This window comes from Hippopotamus amphibius, chromosome 16 (assembly GCF_030028045.1).
Source record: "Hippopotamus amphibius kiboko isolate mHipAmp2 chromosome 16, mHipAmp2.hap2, whole genome shotgun sequence".
NCBI classification, from domain to species: Eukaryota; Metazoa; Chordata; class Mammalia; order Artiodactyla; family Hippopotamidae; genus Hippopotamus; species Hippopotamus amphibius.
The window spans coordinates 20,912,702-20,935,503 of NC_080201.1; positions in this window are offsets into that span (position 1 = coordinate 20,912,702).

The following is a 22,802-nucleotide window of genomic DNA, read 5'->3' on the forward strand; positions in this document are numbered from 1 at the left end:
ACGCTGGATCTCACAAATTTACACTGTTTCTCCTAGACACTTCTTCCAGAAGTGTTAACAGGAGACCAAAACACAGGAAGTAGAAGAGAAACACAAAACAGAACAGTTTTTAAAAACCTTCGCTGTGCTGCAGAAGGCTTGAGTCCATTTCCAGATTTGTACTGACTAGCGATTTCAGTGAGTGAAAACATTAGCCTCTCTGAGTTTTCCACTTCTCCATCTACCACGAAGATTCTTGATAGGCTTTTTTGCAAAGGTTAAAATAATTGATTTTTAGAGCTAGAAAGAACATTCAACTCTATTAGCCTAAACTAAAATATAACCCTTAAAGTATCAGCTTCATCAATCTCATGCCAGAGTTTCTGGGCAAAATGCGTCCCCAGGGGCGGGGGGAGTGGGAGCTGTCAGCAATAGGTGAAGACCGGTTCGCTCCTGGGGGCTCATGTGGACATGAGTCTACTGGGGGCTCACGTAGACATGAGTCTACTGGGGGCTCATGTAGACATGAGTCTACTGGGGGCTCACGTAGACATGAGTCTACTGGGGGCTCATGTAGACTGGCCCCAGCAGACTGGGGACCAGGATCCAATCTCATCTGAGAAAGAGGAAGAGATGGTGAAGGTCTCAATCAAGGGAGGTGGGCCTCCTGGTCGAGTCACTGCCCCCGCAACCTCACGGGCTCTAGGCCTCTAGCCTCCTCAGCAAAACTCAGTCATTTTCCAGACCTGGTTAGGCTCACGTCTCGTTTCTCTTCAGATACAGCCGTGCTGGAGGACTTCGGTAAAGTTTATTGGTAGAAGTCTGTCCCCTGAAATGGTGGGAGGTCGAGAGGATTCAGGTCTTAGGTTTGATTGGGAAGACAGAATCAAATAATTCAAAGAGCCGGCTTTTACACAGACCTTCACGATCAAAACGGCTAAAGTGCAGATCTCAAAGGTCCAGAGCTAAGGTGTCCAAGCTGGAGAGAGTGGGCATTCCCTTTTCTTCCAGGAGGGAGCAGCTTTAAGCACGTTCCTGTAGGCTGGTGATGCTGTTTCTGTCACAGCCACAATGCAGCAGATGTGCACAGCTCACTGAGCTCCCAGCACCTACAACCGGAGAGACCCCGGTCGGACTGTCTGGCACCCTCAGTAACTGAAACCTGGATAACCCCATGAGAGATGTGATCAAGCAGAACCAGAGAATAAAACCTGCAACTGACTTGCGGGGAACAATTTGAGAGGACGGGGAGAGATGGGTATAAGCGTTCACATGGTCTCAGTGAGCTCCAGCCACCGAAGGGCAAGTTTGTTCGATTCCCCCAAATCTGCCATCTGCTGAATTCCAAGCCACATTAGTGGTCAGTAAGGCCAGTGTGTGACCCCCACTCCCGCTCCAGGGGAAACCTCCTGCCCTCCACCCTGACCCTCGTATGTCTGGCACCCCTTCTTCTCACTCAGCACTTCCAGCTCTTAAGGGTTTGATTGCCCTGTGATTAAGGAGGTTTGTTGGGGTCTAACATACCGAGAAAGGGGTGGGGAGAAGGCAATAAATATTTAATGAGAATTTTGCTTCTGAGCCTTCCTCTTGGAGGGGAAAATGGAAATCAGAAGTCTTCATTGGAACCCCTATGGTGGGAGGACAAAGAAATGTTCTCCCACTGGCTGTGAAAATGAGCTGCTGGCACCTCAGCAAGAGGCAGCTCTGAGAGGGAAGTCTTAATGAATCACGGAGCAAAGAGCCCTTTCCTGGAAGGAATTATCCCCAGTGCTTTCTCTAATAACACTCATAGGCCTCAGCCTGATGGATGTGGAGTTATGGCTTTAGAGTAGAGGCCCCGGTGGGTTATAAGGGTGAGATTTATGCAGCCTTCCCAAACAATGCCCTCCACCCCATCCTGAAGGCAGAGCCATCAAACCAGATCCTGCAGCTTGCTGGGGCCACACAAAGGGGCTATTTGGGGCCTCAAACAGTGACAGCCTGGAGGACAAAACTTTCTCAGAGGAAGCCGCAGAAACGGTGAGGAGCTGGATTTGTGACTTGGGACAAGTCAGTGAAGCTCTCTGTTCCTTGGATTTCCAAACCCGTAAAGTAGAGATTAATACCTGCCTCACAGGACTGTTTCTGAGAATTTAATGAGATATTTTTTTAAGAGCCCTTAGAATGACTGGCATACAATAAGTACTCTATAAGCACCAGCTACCACTTTCATTGTCATTGCGGTGGTGATTCTAGAGGAAGTTGGGGCTCAGAACTGAAGTGCTGGACAACAGCTGCCATCTGAAGAGGCAGGAATGTGGTTGACACAGGGAAGAGTCCTGGTCTTCTTCGTAGTAACAACTGACATGTGTTGACTGCTTACCACGCTCAAAGGATCTGTTATTCATTATTTCACTTAACCCTCAGAGGAACCAGTGATAAAGACCTCACCACCACCATCACCACCACCAGCATCACCATCATCAGAGAGATGGAAATCAAACCCACGTCTGACTGACGTCAAAGTCTGTTTTTGTTCCTTCTCCCACAGTCATCTTTGCTGCCCATTTCAAGACGTGCACTTATTTCAACATTGAGACACCAGGAAAGAATGACGGCAGTCTCTTATGCTGGCCTCCTCCCCACCATGCCCCTGTTGGGCTCCCTCAACTGTCATCACTGACGATATCGACCTGAGGCCTCAAATCTGCTCTTCTTTTGAGATAATCCTGGCCAGACCCATTGTCCCACTAACCCAGGCACATCAGTGTGTCTTGCTGCCATGGGCCCCAGCTCTCCAAGACCCTGGAAAAACTCTGAGCATCAAACCCTTGTCTTCACCCTTGTTCCTCAGAGCCAGCATCCTCTCTAGCCTTCTGCCTCTGCTTTCCCTCTTAGCAGACTGTTTCTTTTTAGACCTGTCCAAATCTTAGCCTCTCAGCAAAGACCCTATGTATCTTGACCTTAAATATAAAAGCCAAATTTCTGCCTGGGATCCTATTCCCAATTGTCTGCATTTACGGCACTGCCACCTATCTTGCTATCGGCCCTTACATGCATGCCTGAGACCCTGTCCTGGAGCCCCTGGGCGGTGGAATGGACTGGTAGAGCCTGAGGTCACCATGCATCATGGACCACCATAAACAGGGCCTATTGTTGCCCTTCATCCTAAGTCTTCAGACTTCCAAGCCAATCCAGCCCCTAATAAAACACTTGCTTAGTCTCTGCTTTATTCAGATTTAGATGAGGAAGAGGTAATACTTATCAAATGACAGGAAATTCACTCCTGTTTGAGGTCTAATTTTCCTCTATCTACTCCTCATCTGGTTTCCTTTTTCCTGTTTTAAGATGTGTCCCTGTGTCCCATGTCTATGTCCTCCTCACCCAACCTGATTTTCCAAGATTTCATCACCCAGGGTGGCCCCCACCCTTACTTTGTCATTTTCATGTTAGTGGAAATAACCTTCTGCTCTGAGTAGATGCATTTGTACTTGGGCCCTGGGTCAAACCCTCCATGCTGTGTCTTTTCTGTCTTTTCTGGATTCCAGAATTTGCTACTCAAATTCTAGGCCCTCATTTACTCCTCTTTCATATTGAAAAGTTAATTTGAGGGTTTCTCTGGTGACACAGTGGTTAAGAATCCACCTGCCAATGCAGGGGACCTGGGCTCGATCCCTGAGCCAGAAAGATCCCACATGCCGTGGAGCAACGACGCCTGTGCGCCACAATTACTGAGCCCACGCTCTAGAGCCCATGTGCCACAACTATTGAGCCCATGTGCTGCAACTACTGAAGCCCACGCGCCTAGAGTCCATGCTCCACAAGAGAAGCCACCGGAATGAGAAGCCTGCGCACCGCAACAAAGAGTAGCCCCTGCTCGCCGCAATGAGAGAAAGCCTGCACACAGCAACGAAGACCCAACACAGCCAAAAGATAAATAAATAAATATAAATAAATAAATTTTAAAAAAAGTTAATTTGATATGGGAGGGCGAAGTGCATTGATGTATGAAGAGTGTCTACAAGGATCTCGTCTCTTCCTCCTCCCTGTAGACATCTCTGTGCACACTGTTCACAGAGCAGCATGGGTTGGATGGTGAAGTACTTGAGGACAGGAACATTGATGGATTCATCACTGGAGCCCCAGCACCAAGGACAGTGCCCGTGACACACTGAGGTCCTGGTTCCTCATTTTCCCTTGCGCTCACCAATCTCTTTGGGAAGGGGGCTGCCTTCATATACTGACCTGATAATCTGTTCCTAACAGGGCCTGAGAGGACTGAAAAATCTTGGCCACTCGGTGGTTGTCTAACTGCTCACAGGTAGCCTCCAACATTAAGAGCTCTAATGAGGGCTTTGTCCCTGGTGACGTCCCTTTCCCCACAAGAACAACACACTCAGTGTAGATAAATGAACGGATGAACAAATGAGTAAACCACAAGTAAATGCATGCATACAGAGTCCCTGCTAGAATGGTCTGCTCAGCTTCAGGGGGACCACTGAATGTCATCCTTTGGGGAGGAATAACAGATTGGGGGTCTCACGAGTGAACAGATGGGAGATTTGGGGGAACAGATGCAAGGTCAGAATCAAGCGGCTCAAGGCCTCTTGGCTGCTGGTGGCATTCAGGGTGGCTGCAATGATACTCCCTTGCCAGAAATCCTGCGAGGCAACAGGGCACATATCTGAATCTCCCTCCTCTTTTCTCCCAACACTCATTTCCAGTTCTCTGAAGGGACAGATGGACCTAGTCCAGGTGAGCCAGGAGCCCGTATTGTACTCGCCTTTCTTTCCACGACAACAGCTGGCTGACTGCTCTAGGTTGAAGGGGTTTATGGGGGACCCTGTTAATTGATGCACAAAACAACCTATCAAAAGGTAAACTGACCGCACTGCTTCCTGAGGCATCAGGAAAGCTTAGTCTCTGCAGCCTGCCTTCTGTTGCCTGTTCTATACCTGAGGTAATACTGCTTCCTCCATAAACACCAGCAGGGAAACAGTTAAGCACTGGGTGGTGTATTTCACTGCAGGAGGGCAGTTCAGTGTGTGACTGAAGATTCCATCATCATTTGCCATCTTCAGATTGCCCATAAGAAACCCCAATATCTAGATGCGGTGTTAGAACAAAGAGGACTGGTTACTTTGCATTGTAGGCAGTGGGCAGGAAAATCTGAGCTAAGCCATTAGGATAAATGGGATGATTGGAGAGATGATAGAGGTATTTTTCAGAGACTGCTTTTGTTGGTGACTTTTATTTTTAATGTAGAAAGGTCATATTTTGTGGGGAGAAGAGCAAAGAGTCAAGAAATGTGGCTTTAAATCCCAATTTCCTTTGATGAATGTAGCATTTACCCCTAGACAGCACCTTTCTGCATGTATATGATAATGTGTAACGCATATTGATATTTAAGAAATGATCTTTTCTCTACCTGATAAGTTGGAGTCAAACCTTCCTTTTAGGGGAGAGGTAAAGTATCTCCAATGATTCCCCCCTCCCTTTTTTTTTTTTTAAGCCGTGCTATGGGCTTTATAGCCATTAGCTCATCTAATTCTAGCAAATAATCCCCCCCCAAAATACTATAATGTCCATTTTATAAATGAGGAAACTGAGGCTCAGAAATTGATACTGTTTGCACCGGTCATAAAGTCAGTATCTTTTAGAGCTGGGCTGATTTAACTCAAGGGTATGGTGAGGCAGAAAAGGACAGTGGACAAGTGCCTTGGATGCCTGGCTGGGCTGAATCTTACTGCTAGCAAGTACTAACTCACTGATGTTGGGCACTTTACTCAACCTCTCCAATGCTTCATTCTCTCATTTGTAAAACGAAGATAAGGAAAGCACCTTCCCCACGGAGTTTTGTAACTATTAAATGAGGTAATACACGCAGCACACTAAGTAAAGGGCCTGGCACAGAGTAAATGCTAATAACGGGTAGTTACTATCAATTCATCACACCCTAGGGTGCCTGTAGCCTCAGTTACTGCGAGAATCCACTTCTCCATGGACCTGGTGTTGGAGACTCTAAGTACAGATGACCAGTTAGGAGACATATGTCAATTTTCCAAGAGATATAATAGAGCCAGGGTGGTGGGAAATGAGAAAAAGGGATGGTGTCCGAGGAAACTTAGGTGAAACATGGGAAAGACTCATGACCTTCCATATAGGGCAACGTATGAGAGGGAGAAGAGCCAAGGACAGCTCCTGGCTGGGTCAAGCCAAGCCCTTGGCTGGTGTGATGTAAGTGACGGGGCTAAAACAGCTGGAGGAGGAGCAGTGGCAGCCTGTGTGTAGAGGCCTCTTATCTAGAAGGCATATAGCCAAGAACCACCACTGTGTGGAAGTGTTAATCAATAATTCTATCCCTTGCTGAACTTATGCTTTATTATAAACAGAGAAGAATTTGAACCGGCGTGGAGCTAGGGTAGAAATAGAATTAGAGACTCAGGAGTTTACTTCATCACACCCTCTTTGTTCCTGGAGCCTACAGGCTCAGTGTTCTCATTTAATATGAACCAAATTCACCATACAGTTCTTACGTACCAGTTTGCAAAAGCCCCCGTGTAATTAAATTAGATTTGCTTTTGCCCTGCAAATTAAAGTCAGAATGAGGTCGAGGTGTAAATTGGGCTTGATCAGAGCAGCCTTCTAATGAAAGCAACAGTTATATCCCTGCCTCCTTTGTGTAGCGGTGAACATGAATCAAAGTCTTTTCTTTCAGTCTGAAACTTAAAAATGATGCTGAAGTCTGAGCAGGCCAAAGGAATGGATGAGGATGCACAAGGCCATTTTTTCAAATCAAGCGTTACTCAAGTGAGGGATTTCCTAAGAGCCCCTGTCTTGGCCACTGTTCCAGAAAAACATTCGATCTGAATCTTTAGGGCCAATGTGCTGGACTTTGAAATTCTTTGTTTTCCTCGAGTAGTAAAAAGTACTGCAGAGGTTGGCACACTGAGGACCACTGAGCTTCAAAGCAGAAGGGATTCTGCTGAAGGATGGTGGGCTGACAGGCAAGAAGCACTGACCGTGTGCCAAGCATGAGAGGTGCTGGGTTCATTGAGACTCATTGATTCAGCACCTGTTTATAGATCTTTTACCAAATGCCAGGCATTCGTACCTATACTGGAATCACAGGTCCTTGTTCTCATGGAACTTACCTGTTGGAGAAACATACTAGTAGCTCAAAGCCTGAGCGATGTTGAGACATCTGACAAGAGCAAGGAGAGATCAATCATCCTGACTGAGAGAGAGGCTTTGGAGTTAGGCATCATCGTTTGAGCTCTGGATCTGCCAATTATTTGCTAATTGGTCTTCGGGAAAGGTACCTTAATTCCTGGAGTCTCAGCTCTCACAAAGGGCTATTACGAAATGCACATGAGATGATCTAGGGAACAAGCTCATGTATAATATACACAGGTATAATGTATTGCATAAATTAGGGATGTTATTATTATTAATGACAGCCTCAAGCAAGTTATTTAACCTTTCTGAACCTCAGTCTCCTTATCTGTGAAGTGGGGATAACACCCTCTGCAGGGCTGTGAGAAAAATTAAATTGTCTGTAAAGCACCTAGCCAACACCAGAATTCAAATAAATGGTCAATATTATTGCAAGTAATAAAGCACAAATGATATAAGCTAAATACTGCAGATTCACTGTTATTTTGTCCCTCTACTGACTGTGAAAAGTGTAGAAGGGGATTTTTGAAACTCTGAAAACTGGAAAGTTTTTTTGAAAATCATCTCCCAGGGTGTCATTAGAGATATATTTTGATGAGAACGTAAACAATTCACAGACCAAGAAATTGTATTTCCCTGGCGGTAAGGGTTATCCAAAAATCTAATGGGGAAAGGATTACTGCTGACATTCGGAACACGTCCACTCAGAGAGTAGCAAGTTGTAATAAAAAAACACCATCTGAGGTTGGAAGTGTTTGGGGTGTTCTTTTAGAGAACAGAAAGGGACATTTTTGGACATATATACCTGTTTTCTCAGAAAAGCAATATTAAGTAACTCCCACTTCCATTTCCAAGAAAGCAAAAGAGGCCCTTTTAGCAGATACCATTTAAGAGTTGGAGATTTTTCACTAAATGGGTCCTGTAACTGCAAACCCACACTGGGCCATTCCTAGCCTGGAAAACACAGGGTCTCAGCAGCTGCCCACCCAGAGCACCTGCTGTCATCACTGGTTCCCCAGTCACTGCTGGGGTGATCTGGGGTCTCTCTGAGGGTGTATCTCTCTCTCCCTGCATCTGCCTGCCTCTGACTTTTCTGTTCGTCTCTCTCTCCCTTGCTGTCCACATCTCCCCTCCCTCCCTCTCTCTCTGCCCCTGCCTGCCCCTGTTTCTCTCCTTCCAGCCCAGTCTCTTTATCTCCGCCTTGGTCTCTATCTCTGACTGTAATTTTGTTTCTCTGTTGCTAATTTTGTTTCTCTGTGTCTCTCTGGTGTTGTCAGCCCTTCTTTCTTTTTTCTCCTATTTTCTTTCCCCCATTCTTTCTCTGCCTCTTCTTCTCTTTAACTGTACTTTTAGGGGATTCCCACCTCCCCGCCCCGTTCCCCCCCCCCCCCCATCTATCTGCGTTCTTTCTCTCTAGGTCTCTGCCTCTATGTCTGCTCACTCTCTACCCTCCTCTTTCTATGTTTCTGTTTTTGTCTTTGTTTCAGACCTTCTTTTTCAGTCTCTCTCTCCCTTCATCCCTTGCTCACTGTGTAGTTTTCTTTTTCTCTCTTCCCCTACCCCTCTCTCTGGTTCCTTATGTTTCTCATGGTTTTAGCACACCTCACTGTCTCTCCCCTCTCAGAACACACACACACACACACACACACACACACACACACACACACACACACACCCACCCCTCACTCTTTCTCTTCCTGCACCTTGACCTGGTGGACCCCTCCACAGAGAGCAGCCTGTAAATTTAAAGGGACTCCATAATGCCACTGGGTGGTGTTTGGTTTATGGTGCCTTTGTGAAATCAGAGACACATATTTCATTCTAGCAGCAACTTCTTCTGGTTGAGTCAGCATCATGTTCAGCACCCAGACACCTGCTAGGTGGCTGCTCCCCTCCCCCACCAATTCCCACAACCCCCAGGCCCAGCCCCTGGAGATCTCCTCAGTCCACACTGGAGGGCTTTCCTCTCCCACAAACCTGCATAGACCCCCAAACCACACTCAGTTCAGAGACCTTCAGGGCAGCGGGGACTTAAGTCAAATTCAACTGAGGCTGAAAGAGGCAAAGAGCAGATATAAAAAGATGCCTTTTTAAAGGGGAGGTGCGGGGGACTGTATCTGCTCCAAGAAGGCGAGCTGCTTTGCAGAATGGTAATCCCTGGAAGAGCAGTTGGAAAAATGAAGCTGGGGTGGGGCCCCAGTGCTCCCAGCCCCTTTGCTTTGCAACTCTGCCTTTGTCAATCTGTGTGACACTTTCCCAAGCAACTGGCTCTAGTGGCAAGACAGTAGGATTTGGCTTTAAAAGGACTGGGCTGGAACCCTTTCTCCAACCCCTCTACAAACTATTAAACTTGGACAATTTTCTTAGTTGATTCTGAGTCTCAGTTGGATCAGCTATAAAAGAAATTCCAGACTTAAGCCCCCATTTATCGAGCAGGCCCCACATGTCAGGAAGGTTGCTAGTGACTGTTCTATATTATCTCAAGGAGGGCCACATCCCCTAGGCCTGCCAGCCAGCCAGCATCATCCAACACTCCCTGGCAGGCTCTGTTTCCTCCCTCAACTCTCAGTTTTAATACTGCCCTCTATGCTGGGAGACCTTAATGGAATAGATCCTTTCTTTTTTACACTCCACCATAGCAACCTGTTTATTATCTTTTCAGTACTTTGACAATTTATAGGTACATATGTATGCATTTTTTTACTTATTTATGGCTCTTTCACCTCAAATACTGTATGCTAACTCATACATAAGGCATCTAAAAAAAAAAAATGGTACTGATGAACCCAGTGACAGGGCAAGAATAGGGATGCAGATACAGAGAATGGATTGGAGGACACGGAGTTGGGGGGTGGGGGGTGAAGGGGAAGCTGTGACGAAGTGAGAGAGTAGCACAGACATATATACACTACCAACTGTAAAATAGATAGCTAGTGGGAAGTTGCTGTATAACATGGGGAGATTAACCCCATGATGGGTGATGCCTTAGAGGGCCAGGACAGGGAGGGTGGGAGGGAGTCACAGGAGGGAGGGGATATGGGGATATATGTATAAATACAGCTGATTCACTTTGGTGTACCTCAAAAGCTGGTACAAAAGTGCAAAGCAATTATATTCCAATAAAGACCTGAAAAAAGAAAAGAAAAAAAAAAACCACAAAAAAGAGAGAGAGAGACTGTAAGCTTTATGTGGGGAAAAACCATGTCTATTTCATTCTCCATCATATAGTCACTGCCTAGGCTAGTGATATGGAAGCTGAGGTGGGAGGGTAAATTAATTCGCCTGAGGACACACACCTTAAAAGTGGTGGCACTGCAACAGGGATACACATCAGAAACATTCAAGGCCCCTCCTCTCCTTCTTGCCTGATGATACTTGCCATATAAGGAAAAATTGAGATGTTCTATATGTCAAGAGGTTTGCAAACTGTGAAGGTTTATAAAAATGTTATTCTCTGTAAAGTAGGAAGGTTAAGCCAGATTTTATCTTTCAACATCTGTGATTCTTTGAAATATGCAGGAGTTTCTTTGAATCTTAAGGGAAAGTGAATGGAGAGGTTGAGAGGAGCCAATTAAATATGTTTCACCCTAAGAACTGATGAGTGGTAAGACCCTGCAGGAGCTCTGCACATGCTCAGAGAGCCCTGTTCCCCTGGGCATACAGCCCTGAACTCTCTGAAATTGCTGAAGGATTTCCTGTGGCCCAGATGACCCTGCTCCATGCAAGACCCTGTAGCCAGGTAACAGGGTCCTCTGCATCCCCACTGCCATTTCAGGTTACTAGGGATTATCAGGGAAAACTCCTTTGACCTCCATGGTCAACAGTGTTGAAGTTATGATTTGATTCTTGGCTCTAAACCCCACACCAATTGCCCTCTCTCTTTCCTCCAGATCGTAACCCAATTCTTTCTGACATCTGATGAGTTATGGGTACATGTCTTTATCTCCTTTTCCAGATGCCTCAAGAGATTCCTTTTGCCCCTATGTTTTGGTTACTAGGACTGGGAGTTTCCAATTAGGTGTACAGTCTGGTTAACTGTATACCTCTGAGGGATAACTTCAAACCTCTCTTGGTTCAAACTTTTTTAGAAACAAAACTACCAACTATTATATTTCTGATTCATTATATCTAATGATATTATGTTAGATATACTTATATTAGGTATAATATATACCTAATATATACTTTGGTTTTAAGTGAAAAATAAAAGACATTTTTCATTTTCATGAAGGACTTCATTAAACAATGTGTTCACTGACCGAACAAACTTTTTGGCCAACCCAATATATAGTATATACTAATTATATATACAGTGATATAGCATAATACTATTTATATAGATATAGAAATATATAAACCAAATGCATTGTATATATACTATATTAGGTTTATTAGGTATAGTTAGAATTATAAATGTTGTTGTTTACTGATTGTTAAATAATTTGCGTAGGGTATTTCCTAAGGCGCCCAGCAGCCCCCATGACATGTATCGCTGTTAATCCCTTTACTGAAATGAGGAATCTGAGGCTTAAGGACATACAGTGCCTCACCCAAGGCTACATATCTAATAAAAAACAGAGATGGACCCAGACCCCGGCTGATTTCCAATTAATTATTTTTTACCTTAACAGCAATTCATTCCCACTGCTTTACTTCTCCCACTGCTACTCCAGGCTACTACGACATCCCAACTGGACTACCATCATAACCGTGAGGGGTCTCTTCTTTCCTCCTATCCAGTCGCCTGTGTTTCCTCAAAGGTTTGCTCCAGCTTCAAGCTGTTGAATCAAATGATGCTTCCCAAAGCGTACCTGTGAGCATTAAAGCATGTTCTCTTTAATGCATGTGTGATTTTTCTTTATGGGACTACAGCCACTCACAAGATTCCCGGTCCTCAGCCCTGCTCCAGCAGATCTCCCCTCTCAATTCTATGCTGGTCTTGCCAAGCCTTGCTCAACCAACATGAGAACTATCCCTTCCAGGAGTCTGGGAGCCGCAGTTCCCCTTCCCAGGTAAAATCAATGACTCTCAGATTGTATGGGGTCTAAAATGGATTGGGAAATATCATCAAGGATCTTCCCTATGACTTAACTCTAGTCTCTGCTTAAATAGCCCCATGGATAGGAAATTTAATAGCTTCCCGAACAGTGCATTTTATCTGGAGACCCCAATGTAATATTAACATTAACACATAGTTAGCAAGTCCCTGACGTTCCCAGAATGCTAGCCACTCTCCGAATCTTGTATCTCCTTTAATCCTCTCCTAAGCCCTGCAAGTAACTGTGAATAAACCCACCTTACAGATAAGGAAACTGATATTCAGACAAAGTGAGTAGGAGAAGCCCCCCAGGGTTATTAAATGGCAGTGCTTGGAATCAAACCTGGGTCCAGCACAAGCTCTCTATTCTTAAATACGTTCCAAATGAACTCTAACTGCACAGTATACGTGGTTCCTGGGGAAGGGCTCTCCCTCTTTGTGCTGCCACAGCCCCATTTGCTGACCTCCACGTGAATCACATGGTCAGGTCTACCTCCCCTCTAGGACAAGCATTCCATGAGCAGAGCCTGTTGCAGACCTGTCTCCAGGAAGCAGAGGACCTACCCAGAGCAGGTAAAAACATATGTTTACTGATACAAGCTAGACTAGCACTGAGGTCCTGCAACCCTTGCAATAGGTATGGAGACTGCCCTTACTTTATAGATAATGAAACTGAGGCTCAGAATCCTTCCTGTGGCACTAAGTCAGCACTTGCCTCTGAGAGTCAGATCACCACAGGACTTGCCCTGTAGCTGCGTGACCCAGATCAACCAGGAAGCAACGTGCCTCCTCTCTGACGTTCACTGTCAACTCTAGTCAAGAATGGGGCTCAAGAAGACCTGAACCTGGCTGTACTGAGCCACGTGACTCTGGGTTACTGCTCTCTTCTCTCTGAGAGTAGGTCACACCTATACATTTCCACTTCCTCCCCTGCTTAGCATTTCCCATGTTTTCTCCCAACTGCTGAGTTGGACCCCCTGCTGTTCTACACATGCCAAACGCTAAGTGTATCTTTATACATGTTGTCACACTTAAACCTTGCAAAAGTCCTGCAAGGCGAATATTACTATGACACTTCATGTATTTGGAAACGGAAGCTCAGATAAAACTCAGTAGCCCAAGGTCACACAACTAGAGCCAAATGAAACCTGATTCAAATCAGGGCCAGTTGACTCCTGAGACTGTCCTCTCCCTGTGACATCCTATAAGGCATCTCTTTTCCTCCTGTCCCTGCTGCCTTGTAGAAACAACATACAACTTAGCTCTGAGAAATCCCAACAGGCGTTTCAACCTCTGATTAGAAAAGCAGAACTCTGAAGACCTGGATTCAAATCTGAATTTTGCTACTATTTGGAACGTGAGATTTCAATGCAGGTTAGTTTTCCAAGGTTCAGACTCCACGGACAAATAATGTAATAGCTACTGTATATTACAAATGTCCCCATTCGATCTTTACAACACTCCAGTGAAACAGGCATTATTATTCCTGTTTTATAAATCAAATTAAATAAAAATAACTGGGTGACAGTGATGTGAGTAAAGACATGTCTCTCTCAGTATTGCTGTTTCTATGAATGAGATACTAAATAGGGATGCATTTTACACATGGACTGGGCAGTGCAGATATTGCTATTATACAGAACCTGTAACTAAAAGAGTGGAGGTCTGTGACCTTGATTTGGTCTCCCAGTATCTTAATTAGAATTTAACCACTGTGCTGTTCTGAGGCGCATTCGGATGCTGGGATACAAGTCAGGGCTGTGCATGTGTGTAGGCACAGCTCTAGGGAAGCCATCCCAGGGCACAGGCCCCAGTCACCTGAGGCTGTGAGCCAGCTGTCCTCCAGCAATGAGGTGGAAACCCTGGGGTTTGAGCTGGGACCCCTGTCTCCATCTACCTGACTCTGCTTTGGGCAGGGATCAAAGTGGCAGCTCCTGGGGCTCTCCAGAACCCACTTGCCTCTCACTTAATGCACAAGAAACCAATGAGCCTTCCGAGGGTGTTTTTCTTGCAGATTTCCAAGCCTGGCTATTGGCTTTCTGTCACTTCTTTCAGGCCTGATTAACACAGTATAAAATTGAGGGGTTTTCAGCTATTCTTCAAAGAGAAGGAGTCAGTTTTCTTCCCTCTCATTGTGAAATAAGCAATTGCATTACCTCCATATGAATGGAGGCTGGGGATGCAAGGAGATGGGATCAATACACAGTTAGAAGGAAGGCAGAAGCTGAAACAGCAGTGGACGTGGTGCACTGTTCAGGCTGAGCTGCTGAGTCGTAGCATCAAGGGAAGATCACAGGGGTGGTCGGTTGGTGATCTGTTTCCCTGCCTGCTGGTACCAGGCAAAGTGGTGACACAGGCCCTGGCCGATGGGGGTTGTGATAATGGTCACTGTTAGCATATATACTGGGCACTTACCACTTGCTGTGCTAAGTCTCTGACATGATTAACTCATTCAATTCTCACAGAATCCTCACGCGAGAGGTACTATCGTTGCCCCCACCTGACGGATGATGGAAACTGAGACTCTGAGGGTTTAGTGAGTTGCCTAAGGTAGCACAACTGGTGAGTGATGGAGCTGTACTGAATTCCAGACTGGCTGAGGCCAGAGCGTCTCTCTTGATCAACATACTCTAATGCATCCAGGGTCGAAGCCAGAGGAGCTTTCTAATTGGGCCTATTAGCTCAGCCTATCATTGTGGGAGATAGATGGAGGAAATCTCCAAGACTCAATACAAGTGGCTTCCTTTGGGGCTGAGAAGGATTCTCTCCTGCTGATGAAAGTCTAAATTCAGAAGTTCCCGCAGGGGTTTGTGCCATGTGGGAGAAACGGCATGGAGAGATGGAGGACTCACTTTGAATCCCAGCTGCACTCACTGCCTTGGGACTGTGAGCCAATAACTTGACCTCTCACAGCCCGAATTTCCTGACCTGTGAAATGAGGATGGTGATACCCATCTCTCAGCAAAGTGCCTGACCCATTACTGGGGATTCATATCTGTTGGCTCCCTTCTCTCCTTCTGGGGGGCCTACTCCCCTGGGGTCTCTGAACGTATCCACAAGTCATCCTCCACTTTCCATTTCCCGAGAAACTTGGCAGAAGGCATGCACTCGTGCACACATCTGAAGGAGATCAAACTCAAAGCTGAGGTTCTTTGCATTGGGTTGGAATTATATCAGTGGTTCTATCCTGCTGAAGAGAAACTCCACTTAGCAGACTGAAAGGCTTCTGATGAAATATGCTGGCATGAAAACGGATTCATTTTGTAAGAAAAAATTTCCAACATCAAATGTATGGGGCACACAGTAGGAAAAAAAAAAAAAAAAAGATTCCTGGTGAAAAGTTCTTCCACATCGGATGCTTCTCACCTTCTTCAGAGTCATCACAGATCAACGTCCTTCTGCTCTTCCATGTCCCCGGCTCCATTTCCTCTGGCCATGCTTGCCTGCTGCAGAGCTACACCCAGGTTAGACATGAGGCAGCTCTATCACCTCCTCCTGACACTGGGTTAAGCCATCCCGCCTTCCTAGGTTTTTCCCTAGAAAAACCCACCTATGAAGTAAGTAACCTGGGAAACCTTACCACGTCTGTGATTTAAATATAGATACATGGACCGGTGTGTCTAAAATGGTCAAAATGGTGGCATGAGAACAGATTAAATAGATCTGCCTGTTGACTCACTGAATTAACCTTTTCCGAAGGCCAGGAGGCATGACTGACACACGGTTCTAAAATATTTGATCTCTGCCCCACACCTACGGTGTTCATCACGATCACGCCTCCCATGAGAGAGGCGGTTCTCAACACTGACAGGACGTTAGGATCACCTGGGAGGTGCTGATAATTCCCCATGCTCAGGCCTCTCACCAGATCCCATAAGTCACACTCCCTAGGGGTGGGATTCAGGCAGAAGCATTTTCACTTAACTCTGCAAGGGACACCAATGTGTTGCCAAGGTTGAGGACTGCTGTTTTCATGGGGAAAGGACTAGAACAATTCAGAGGGAAAATGTTTGTCCTAAACCCCACCACTCACCCCTTCCCAGTGGCTCTACACTTAAATCCCTGCCAATACCGACTCCCTAAGAACCTTTTCACGTGGCTTCATTTCTGAGGTCCCAGGCATTTCAGGCTGAGAGCTGGCTGGCCAACGATATGTGTGCTCACTCACAATTCCACAGCTTTTCTTGGTGTATCTGAGCTCAAAAAGCTGAAAGATAAAGACCTCACATTAAGCTAAGGGGTCTCGCTCTCTCTCCTGCAGTCTCCCCAGGCTGATAAATAATGGATAATGAACAACAGTGCTCTTACATGCATAAAGCACTTGGCATCTGCCTCCAAGACAGCACTTTCCATCTAATCTGAGGTCCAGTTCAGCATAAGATCTGTTTGGTGGTAAGGCCAGGTTCTTTTGGAGGGCTCTTGGATACTGCCAACTTATTCAATGGCAAAAGGAAATAATTCAACTCTAGAATCAATCGCAATGTCAGTTTCTAAAAGGTGAAAGGGCTAGGTTAGCATGAATGAAATTTCTCTTTCTCTTTCAGAGCATGACATCCAGCATTTACCTGTTTTTGAAGGGCAGAGCAGCAAAGCCTCTCAGAGAGGTCCATCTAAAACTGAGCTCCTTAGAAATTTTCTATTGTGTTTTCCTCTTTATAGAACAGAGCACAACCATCAGAGCGTGTATGTGTAATTGTTCTGTGCCTCCTCCCACCAGAGTTCAAACTCCACACAGGTGATACCATTTCTGTTCTGCATCTCTTGTGCCTAACAGCACCTGGCAACAAGCAGGCACTCAAATATTGGCTGAATGGATGCTAAAGGTGCAATGTGAAACACCTGCTTTACAGAGAGTTTCAGGGCATGTTTTGCTTTATTAGGTAAACACTCTTCAAACCTTTTGGGGAAACTGGGGCCTTTCAAAAGGTGAAGAGGTAGCATGGAGTTAGAGGCAGTCTTCCCTCTTCATTAGAAATGCAAACTGGGGAACAGCCCAACTCCCATTCAGGCGCATCGTCGTGCAGCCCTGGAGAAGTCACATCCTCAGCTTTGTGAGCGAAAGAGGGATTTCATCCCAAGCCCTTGATCACACTAATGTTTCAGTGAGACAAAATGTACCAGAGGGGGCTTCCCTAGTGGTACAGTGGTTAAGAATCTGCCTGCCAATGCAGGGGACACTGGTTCCATTCCTGGTCCGGGAAGATCCCACATGCCATGAAGCAAACTAAGCCTGTGAGCCACAACTTTTGAGCCCACACACCACAACTACTGAAGCCCGAGCACCTAGAGCCCGTGCTCCACAACAAGAGAAGCATTGCAATGAAGAGTAGCCCCCGTTTTCTGCAACTACAGAAAGCCCATGCACAGCAACGAAGATCCAATGCAGCCAATAAATAAAAAATAAAATAAATAATTTTTTTTAAAAATGTGCCAGAGGACGCAGACTCCTCAGTGAGCCTGGCATTTGATAGTGGTCATTCTCTGCACAGTGGCACAGGTTGATGTGGGAGAACCGAGGGCTCAAATGCATAAAACTTCAACTTCACTGTGGACTTCTGGGTCAATAGCTTAACCTCTCTGGGTCTCAGTTTCCTCATTTTAAAAATACCCATGTTTAAATTAATATTTTATTAGGATCATTATAAATACAGTGTTTCTTTCACAAAGTATGTTCCACAGAGAACTAATCCTTCCAATGCCTTATGGATAAAGGGTTCTATTTTGAAATAAGCTTAAGGAACACCACACACTCTATGCTTCCTGATCTAGTTAAGATTCAACAACAAATATTTATTGTCATATACTATGTGCCACACACTGGATATACCGGTGAACAGAGGAGACATAAATTCCTGCCCTCTTAGAGCTAATAGGTTACTGAGGGGAGACAGACAATAAACAAATAAGAAAATACGTAATAGACTAGATGCCAGTAAATGATATGGAGAAAAATACAGCAAGGAAAGGGGTTGGAAAGGAGAGAGTGAGAGGAAGGGGATATTTCTTTCTTTCATCATTTCTACAGAATTCCAGGGGAGGCTCAGAATTGGCTCACATGGTTCATAGGCCCACACCTTGGACTAATTACTGTTGACAAAACTGCATTGGATCTGTGATTGTCCAGGCATGGTCATGTTCTCACTCCTATGCATCAGGAGTCAGAGTGGCTTCCAAAGGAGGAGGAAGACAAGAAGACAACATCAACTGCTATCATAGGCCACAGAAGACCTGGAAGACCAAATTTTTTTTTAATGAATTAATGTTCATTGCAGCACTATTTACAATAGCCAGGACACACAAGCAACCTAAATGTCCATCAACAGATGAATGGATAAAGAAGATGTGGTATATTTTGCAATATTACTCAACCATAAAAAAAGAACAAAATAATGCCACTTGCAGCAGCATGGATGGACCCAGAGATTATCATACGAAGTGAAATGTCAGACGAAGACAAATACATACTGTCAATCGTATGTGGAATCTAATTTTTAAAAATGGTACAAATGATCTTATTTACAAAACAGAAAAGACTTACGGGTATTGAAAACAAACCTATGGTTACCAAAGGGCAGCAGTGGAGGGAGAGGGATAAATCGGTAGCTTGGGAGGAACACACACTACTATAATCGAGAACTAACAAGGACCTACTGGATAGCATAGGGAACTTGACAACCTATATGAAAACAGAACCTGAAAAATAACGAATATATGTATAACTGAATCACTCTGCTGTATACCTGAAACTAACACAACATTGTAAATCAACTATAATCCAATAAAATTTAAAAAAAAAATAAAAAAGAGAATTTTGAGGAATCCTGCAGTGGATAAACATTTAAATCTTTATTTAACCCAGTAGTTCCCCTATGCTGTTAACCATATACTTTTGTTTGTGACTACCTATTAATTCACTTGGATAAATGCCTAATTGTTAACTTATATGATTTCATCAGTGCTCCATCTACAGTTCATATAACCTCGCCACTAATAAACCTAGATTTTGAGCAAATTCTCAGATTTTTAAAGGGCTTTCTAGATTGAAGAATCTCGTATCTCTATTCTTTCCTTTAATGAAAGTACATCCTGGCACAGGTAGGTGTCTTTCCTCAAATGTACTGAGAAATCTGAAGGAATTAGCTTCTGAGGCAGAGCTGCCTCCAAGGTTTAGCAAAGGATCTGCAAACAATAAACGAATGAATCAGAAGTCGAAGCACCTAGTTTTGATGCAAGAAGAAATCTTCCGAACCACCAGTTGTCCTGGTCAAAATGGTCTAGTTTAATGAGAAACTTTTATAGACATGTTTGCAAAATCACAACCCTGTAAAATGTCATGTCATATTCCTTGTGACTTCGGGAAATGTCATGAGGTAGGCTATATCAGTAGGGTTCTTAACACTTCCAATAAAAGTCTCTCATGGAGAGGGAAGCAGATATTTACAATAGCTGTTGAGCCACAGGTCACAAAACATAAAACAGCTGGTTGAACGACAGAAGCAGAAGATCCCAAACTATTCACAGCAGACGTAAGTGTCTGTGGCCAGGTCCAGAGCTGACCTCATTACTAAGTCATTATTTCATTCTAGCAAGTCATTTCAGCATCGAGGGAATCTGGATTCATTTTCATTAGATGCTGGGATAACAATAATAAACTCTTGGGGTTTAAGAAAAAAGGTCAGTGAACCTGATGACTAAAGGGACCACCTAGGATTCTTTTCCTTCAGACAAGTTTTTTTATTTTTAAATGGCTTTGGTTTTCCTTCATTTTAAAATTCAATGCATGGCCATTTTAAAGATATTAAAACATATGAATAAAAAGTACTCATAATTTCAAAGCTTAGAAATAACCACTATTAAACTTTCGATGAAGTGTTGTTTTACGTTATTCTTTTTATGTTTCCGTTTATACAAATATGCAAATAAGTATATAGTGTGTACTATGGGTTGGTAAATATGTAGTTCTGTGTATTGATTTACCTTAGTTTTAGAATTATAAACATTTCCCCACATCATCAGGTCTTCATATATATCATTTTAGTGGCTGCCTAATATTCCACCTATAATATCACTGTAATGTACTCACTGCTCTATATTGGAGATGTTATGTTACACACACATCTCCATGGTTTTGCCACTATAAATAAAATTGATGTAAAATTGGCATATAAGACTTCAGAAAATTTAATATTCAGTCCCTTCAAGAATGTGAGAATTTTAGAAGAAAACATATGGGTTAATTGGTAATTTTTCCAAGTCATTATAAAAGGATTAAAAGACCAAGAGGACAGTGTTTCCATAGCTATGTCTACTGTTGATGCAACACAGAAATTTGCTTTGATGCTGGCGAAGAGAGTTTTCTTTAAATTGCTGGAGGGAGAAAATTTCAAGAGGGTCCAAACTAAAAATTACCATTTTTCCACCAAAATACAGGGAAAAAAAGCAAGAGTCAAACAAAAGCATTAGGTGTTATCATTGTAAAGAAAAAAAAAATGACAGCACTTACAGGGTTGATGAAGGCAACTGGTAGCATTCAATTATTAACAGTCTTGAAGGTCTTCTAACAACAGAAAACAGATCAAAGAAAGGGCAGGAGTAATCAACCCCTCAAAAATACGCTTCTTCATACCTTTGATTTGTGTTTTTTTAATGATGCTAAGAATATAGTATATACACAATGATAATGGAGATTCTGTGATACTTATAGCATCAGAATGCAATCATTCATACATGTGCTGTGTGTACACATGCACATACTCTCTTCTAAGTAATATTTTTTCCTCAATAAACTTCTAATAGCACTTCAGTAAAAACAGGAGAGTTAGGTTCCTTTGTCTATTATACAAGTGTAGCAATTTGGCTAATCCTGCCAGTAACATATGCTTGTTTCAAAGACCAGGCCAAACCAAGCTGACATTCCTAAGGAAGTGCACCAATGAACCTCACAGGAAAGGCACACTGGGTGAAAATTCTGCACAGTAGGTCACCGAGCTGGCTTTTCAAGCAGGTGAAACCTGTCCAATTCACTCTTTGGTTCTCGGGTATGTCCCATATCTTACCATGGAAGCAACGGCCTTTCAACCTCTGCATCTTCAATAAATACCACACACATTCCTTAGATCATTCTGCATCATTCACCTGGTGTTTTTTATGGAAAATGTGGCACCAAACTTTGAGGTCAGGATCCCTCACCCACTTATTCCAACTTAGCCATAGTGGAACTAGTTAATTATCTCGGAGAAACAATTCCCAGATTTTTCTTTTTTTTTCAGCAAGGATATTTTATTCCCCCGGTAGGGGTGATTTTGATGGGTGGCTGGACATTTACGTGTGCACTGAAATCTAATTTTACTCCCTGCTGTTGGGGTAACGTAAGCTCCCTCTCCCTGCACGGAGGATGGAAGGCGTCAGAATGGCGACCTGGCCGGTTTCCCATTGATCCCACCCTCGTCAACTGGACGGAGTGGGGAGGCAGAACTGACCTATGGAAACCTTTGGCTTGGTGCCCTCAGAAGTCAGAGTGTTAGTTTTCAGGCTCTGCCAGACATTGTGGCCAAGGCCAAGGGTGCTCCGTCAAACCTATCCATTTCAATTAAAGCCTAGACAGCTGGGAAGTAAAATAATCAATTTTGCAAGCTGAACTCAATCATCCTGTCAACACTTTATCTTTGCTCCGGATATACTTGTGCAGGATATGTTTAATATGACTCTCGGCATTATTCACCGATGACACTTCTGGTTAGAGATTGATCAAAGCTACTTTGTAAAAGTTATCAAACTAAGGGAAAGTGGCAAAAGTTTCATATGTATAAATATATATATATATGTAATATAGGTGGGTGTGGTGCACAAAACTTCTTTACACCAAAGTGCTTCTTATCTGTCACTGAAAGATCTCTGTGATCCAATGCGAAGCTCTACAGCCAAATCAGCTAAATTATTTGTTACTGTATAACCAATGCTTCAATCAGATTCTTGATGACCAACACTCCTGCATATCCCACAAAGATACAGACTTTTCCCAATGCCCTTTCCTTCAACAGTGATTCTTTCAACCATTCATTACCTTTCAATGCAATGTGTTGGTCATTTACTGAGCAACATTAGTGTGCCATGCAGTACATTTAGAGATGTCCACACATTATTGGTTTGATCCTTAAATCTTTGGAATAAACATAAACTCTAATAGACAACTGTGCTCAACTTATCTGTTTACTATTTATCCCACTTTATTGTCATTACCATTTTTATCGTATTCATTGAGAAGTGATCAATTCAGTGAAGGCAAGAACTGGATCTATCTTTGTCTCCACTCTCTTTAGCATCTAGCAGTGTGTATGAAACTGAGAAACTGAGTAAATGCTCAATGTTTTGAGTAAATTTGTGAATTATAATATCATTTTTACCCCATAATACAAATCAATTCCCTGATGCTTAATGAGTTTATGTAACCGAACCAAGTCACAAAGCTTGTCAGTATGAGAGCAGGGATTGGAATCTGGTTTGTCTGACCTCTCCCCTCTTCTGCCTAAGCCCATCACTGACTGAGATCTCCATGACCAGTTTATATCAAACAAGATCCACACCCTGGTCTAGAACTCAGTTTCTACCCCTCTGAGCACATGACTTAGAT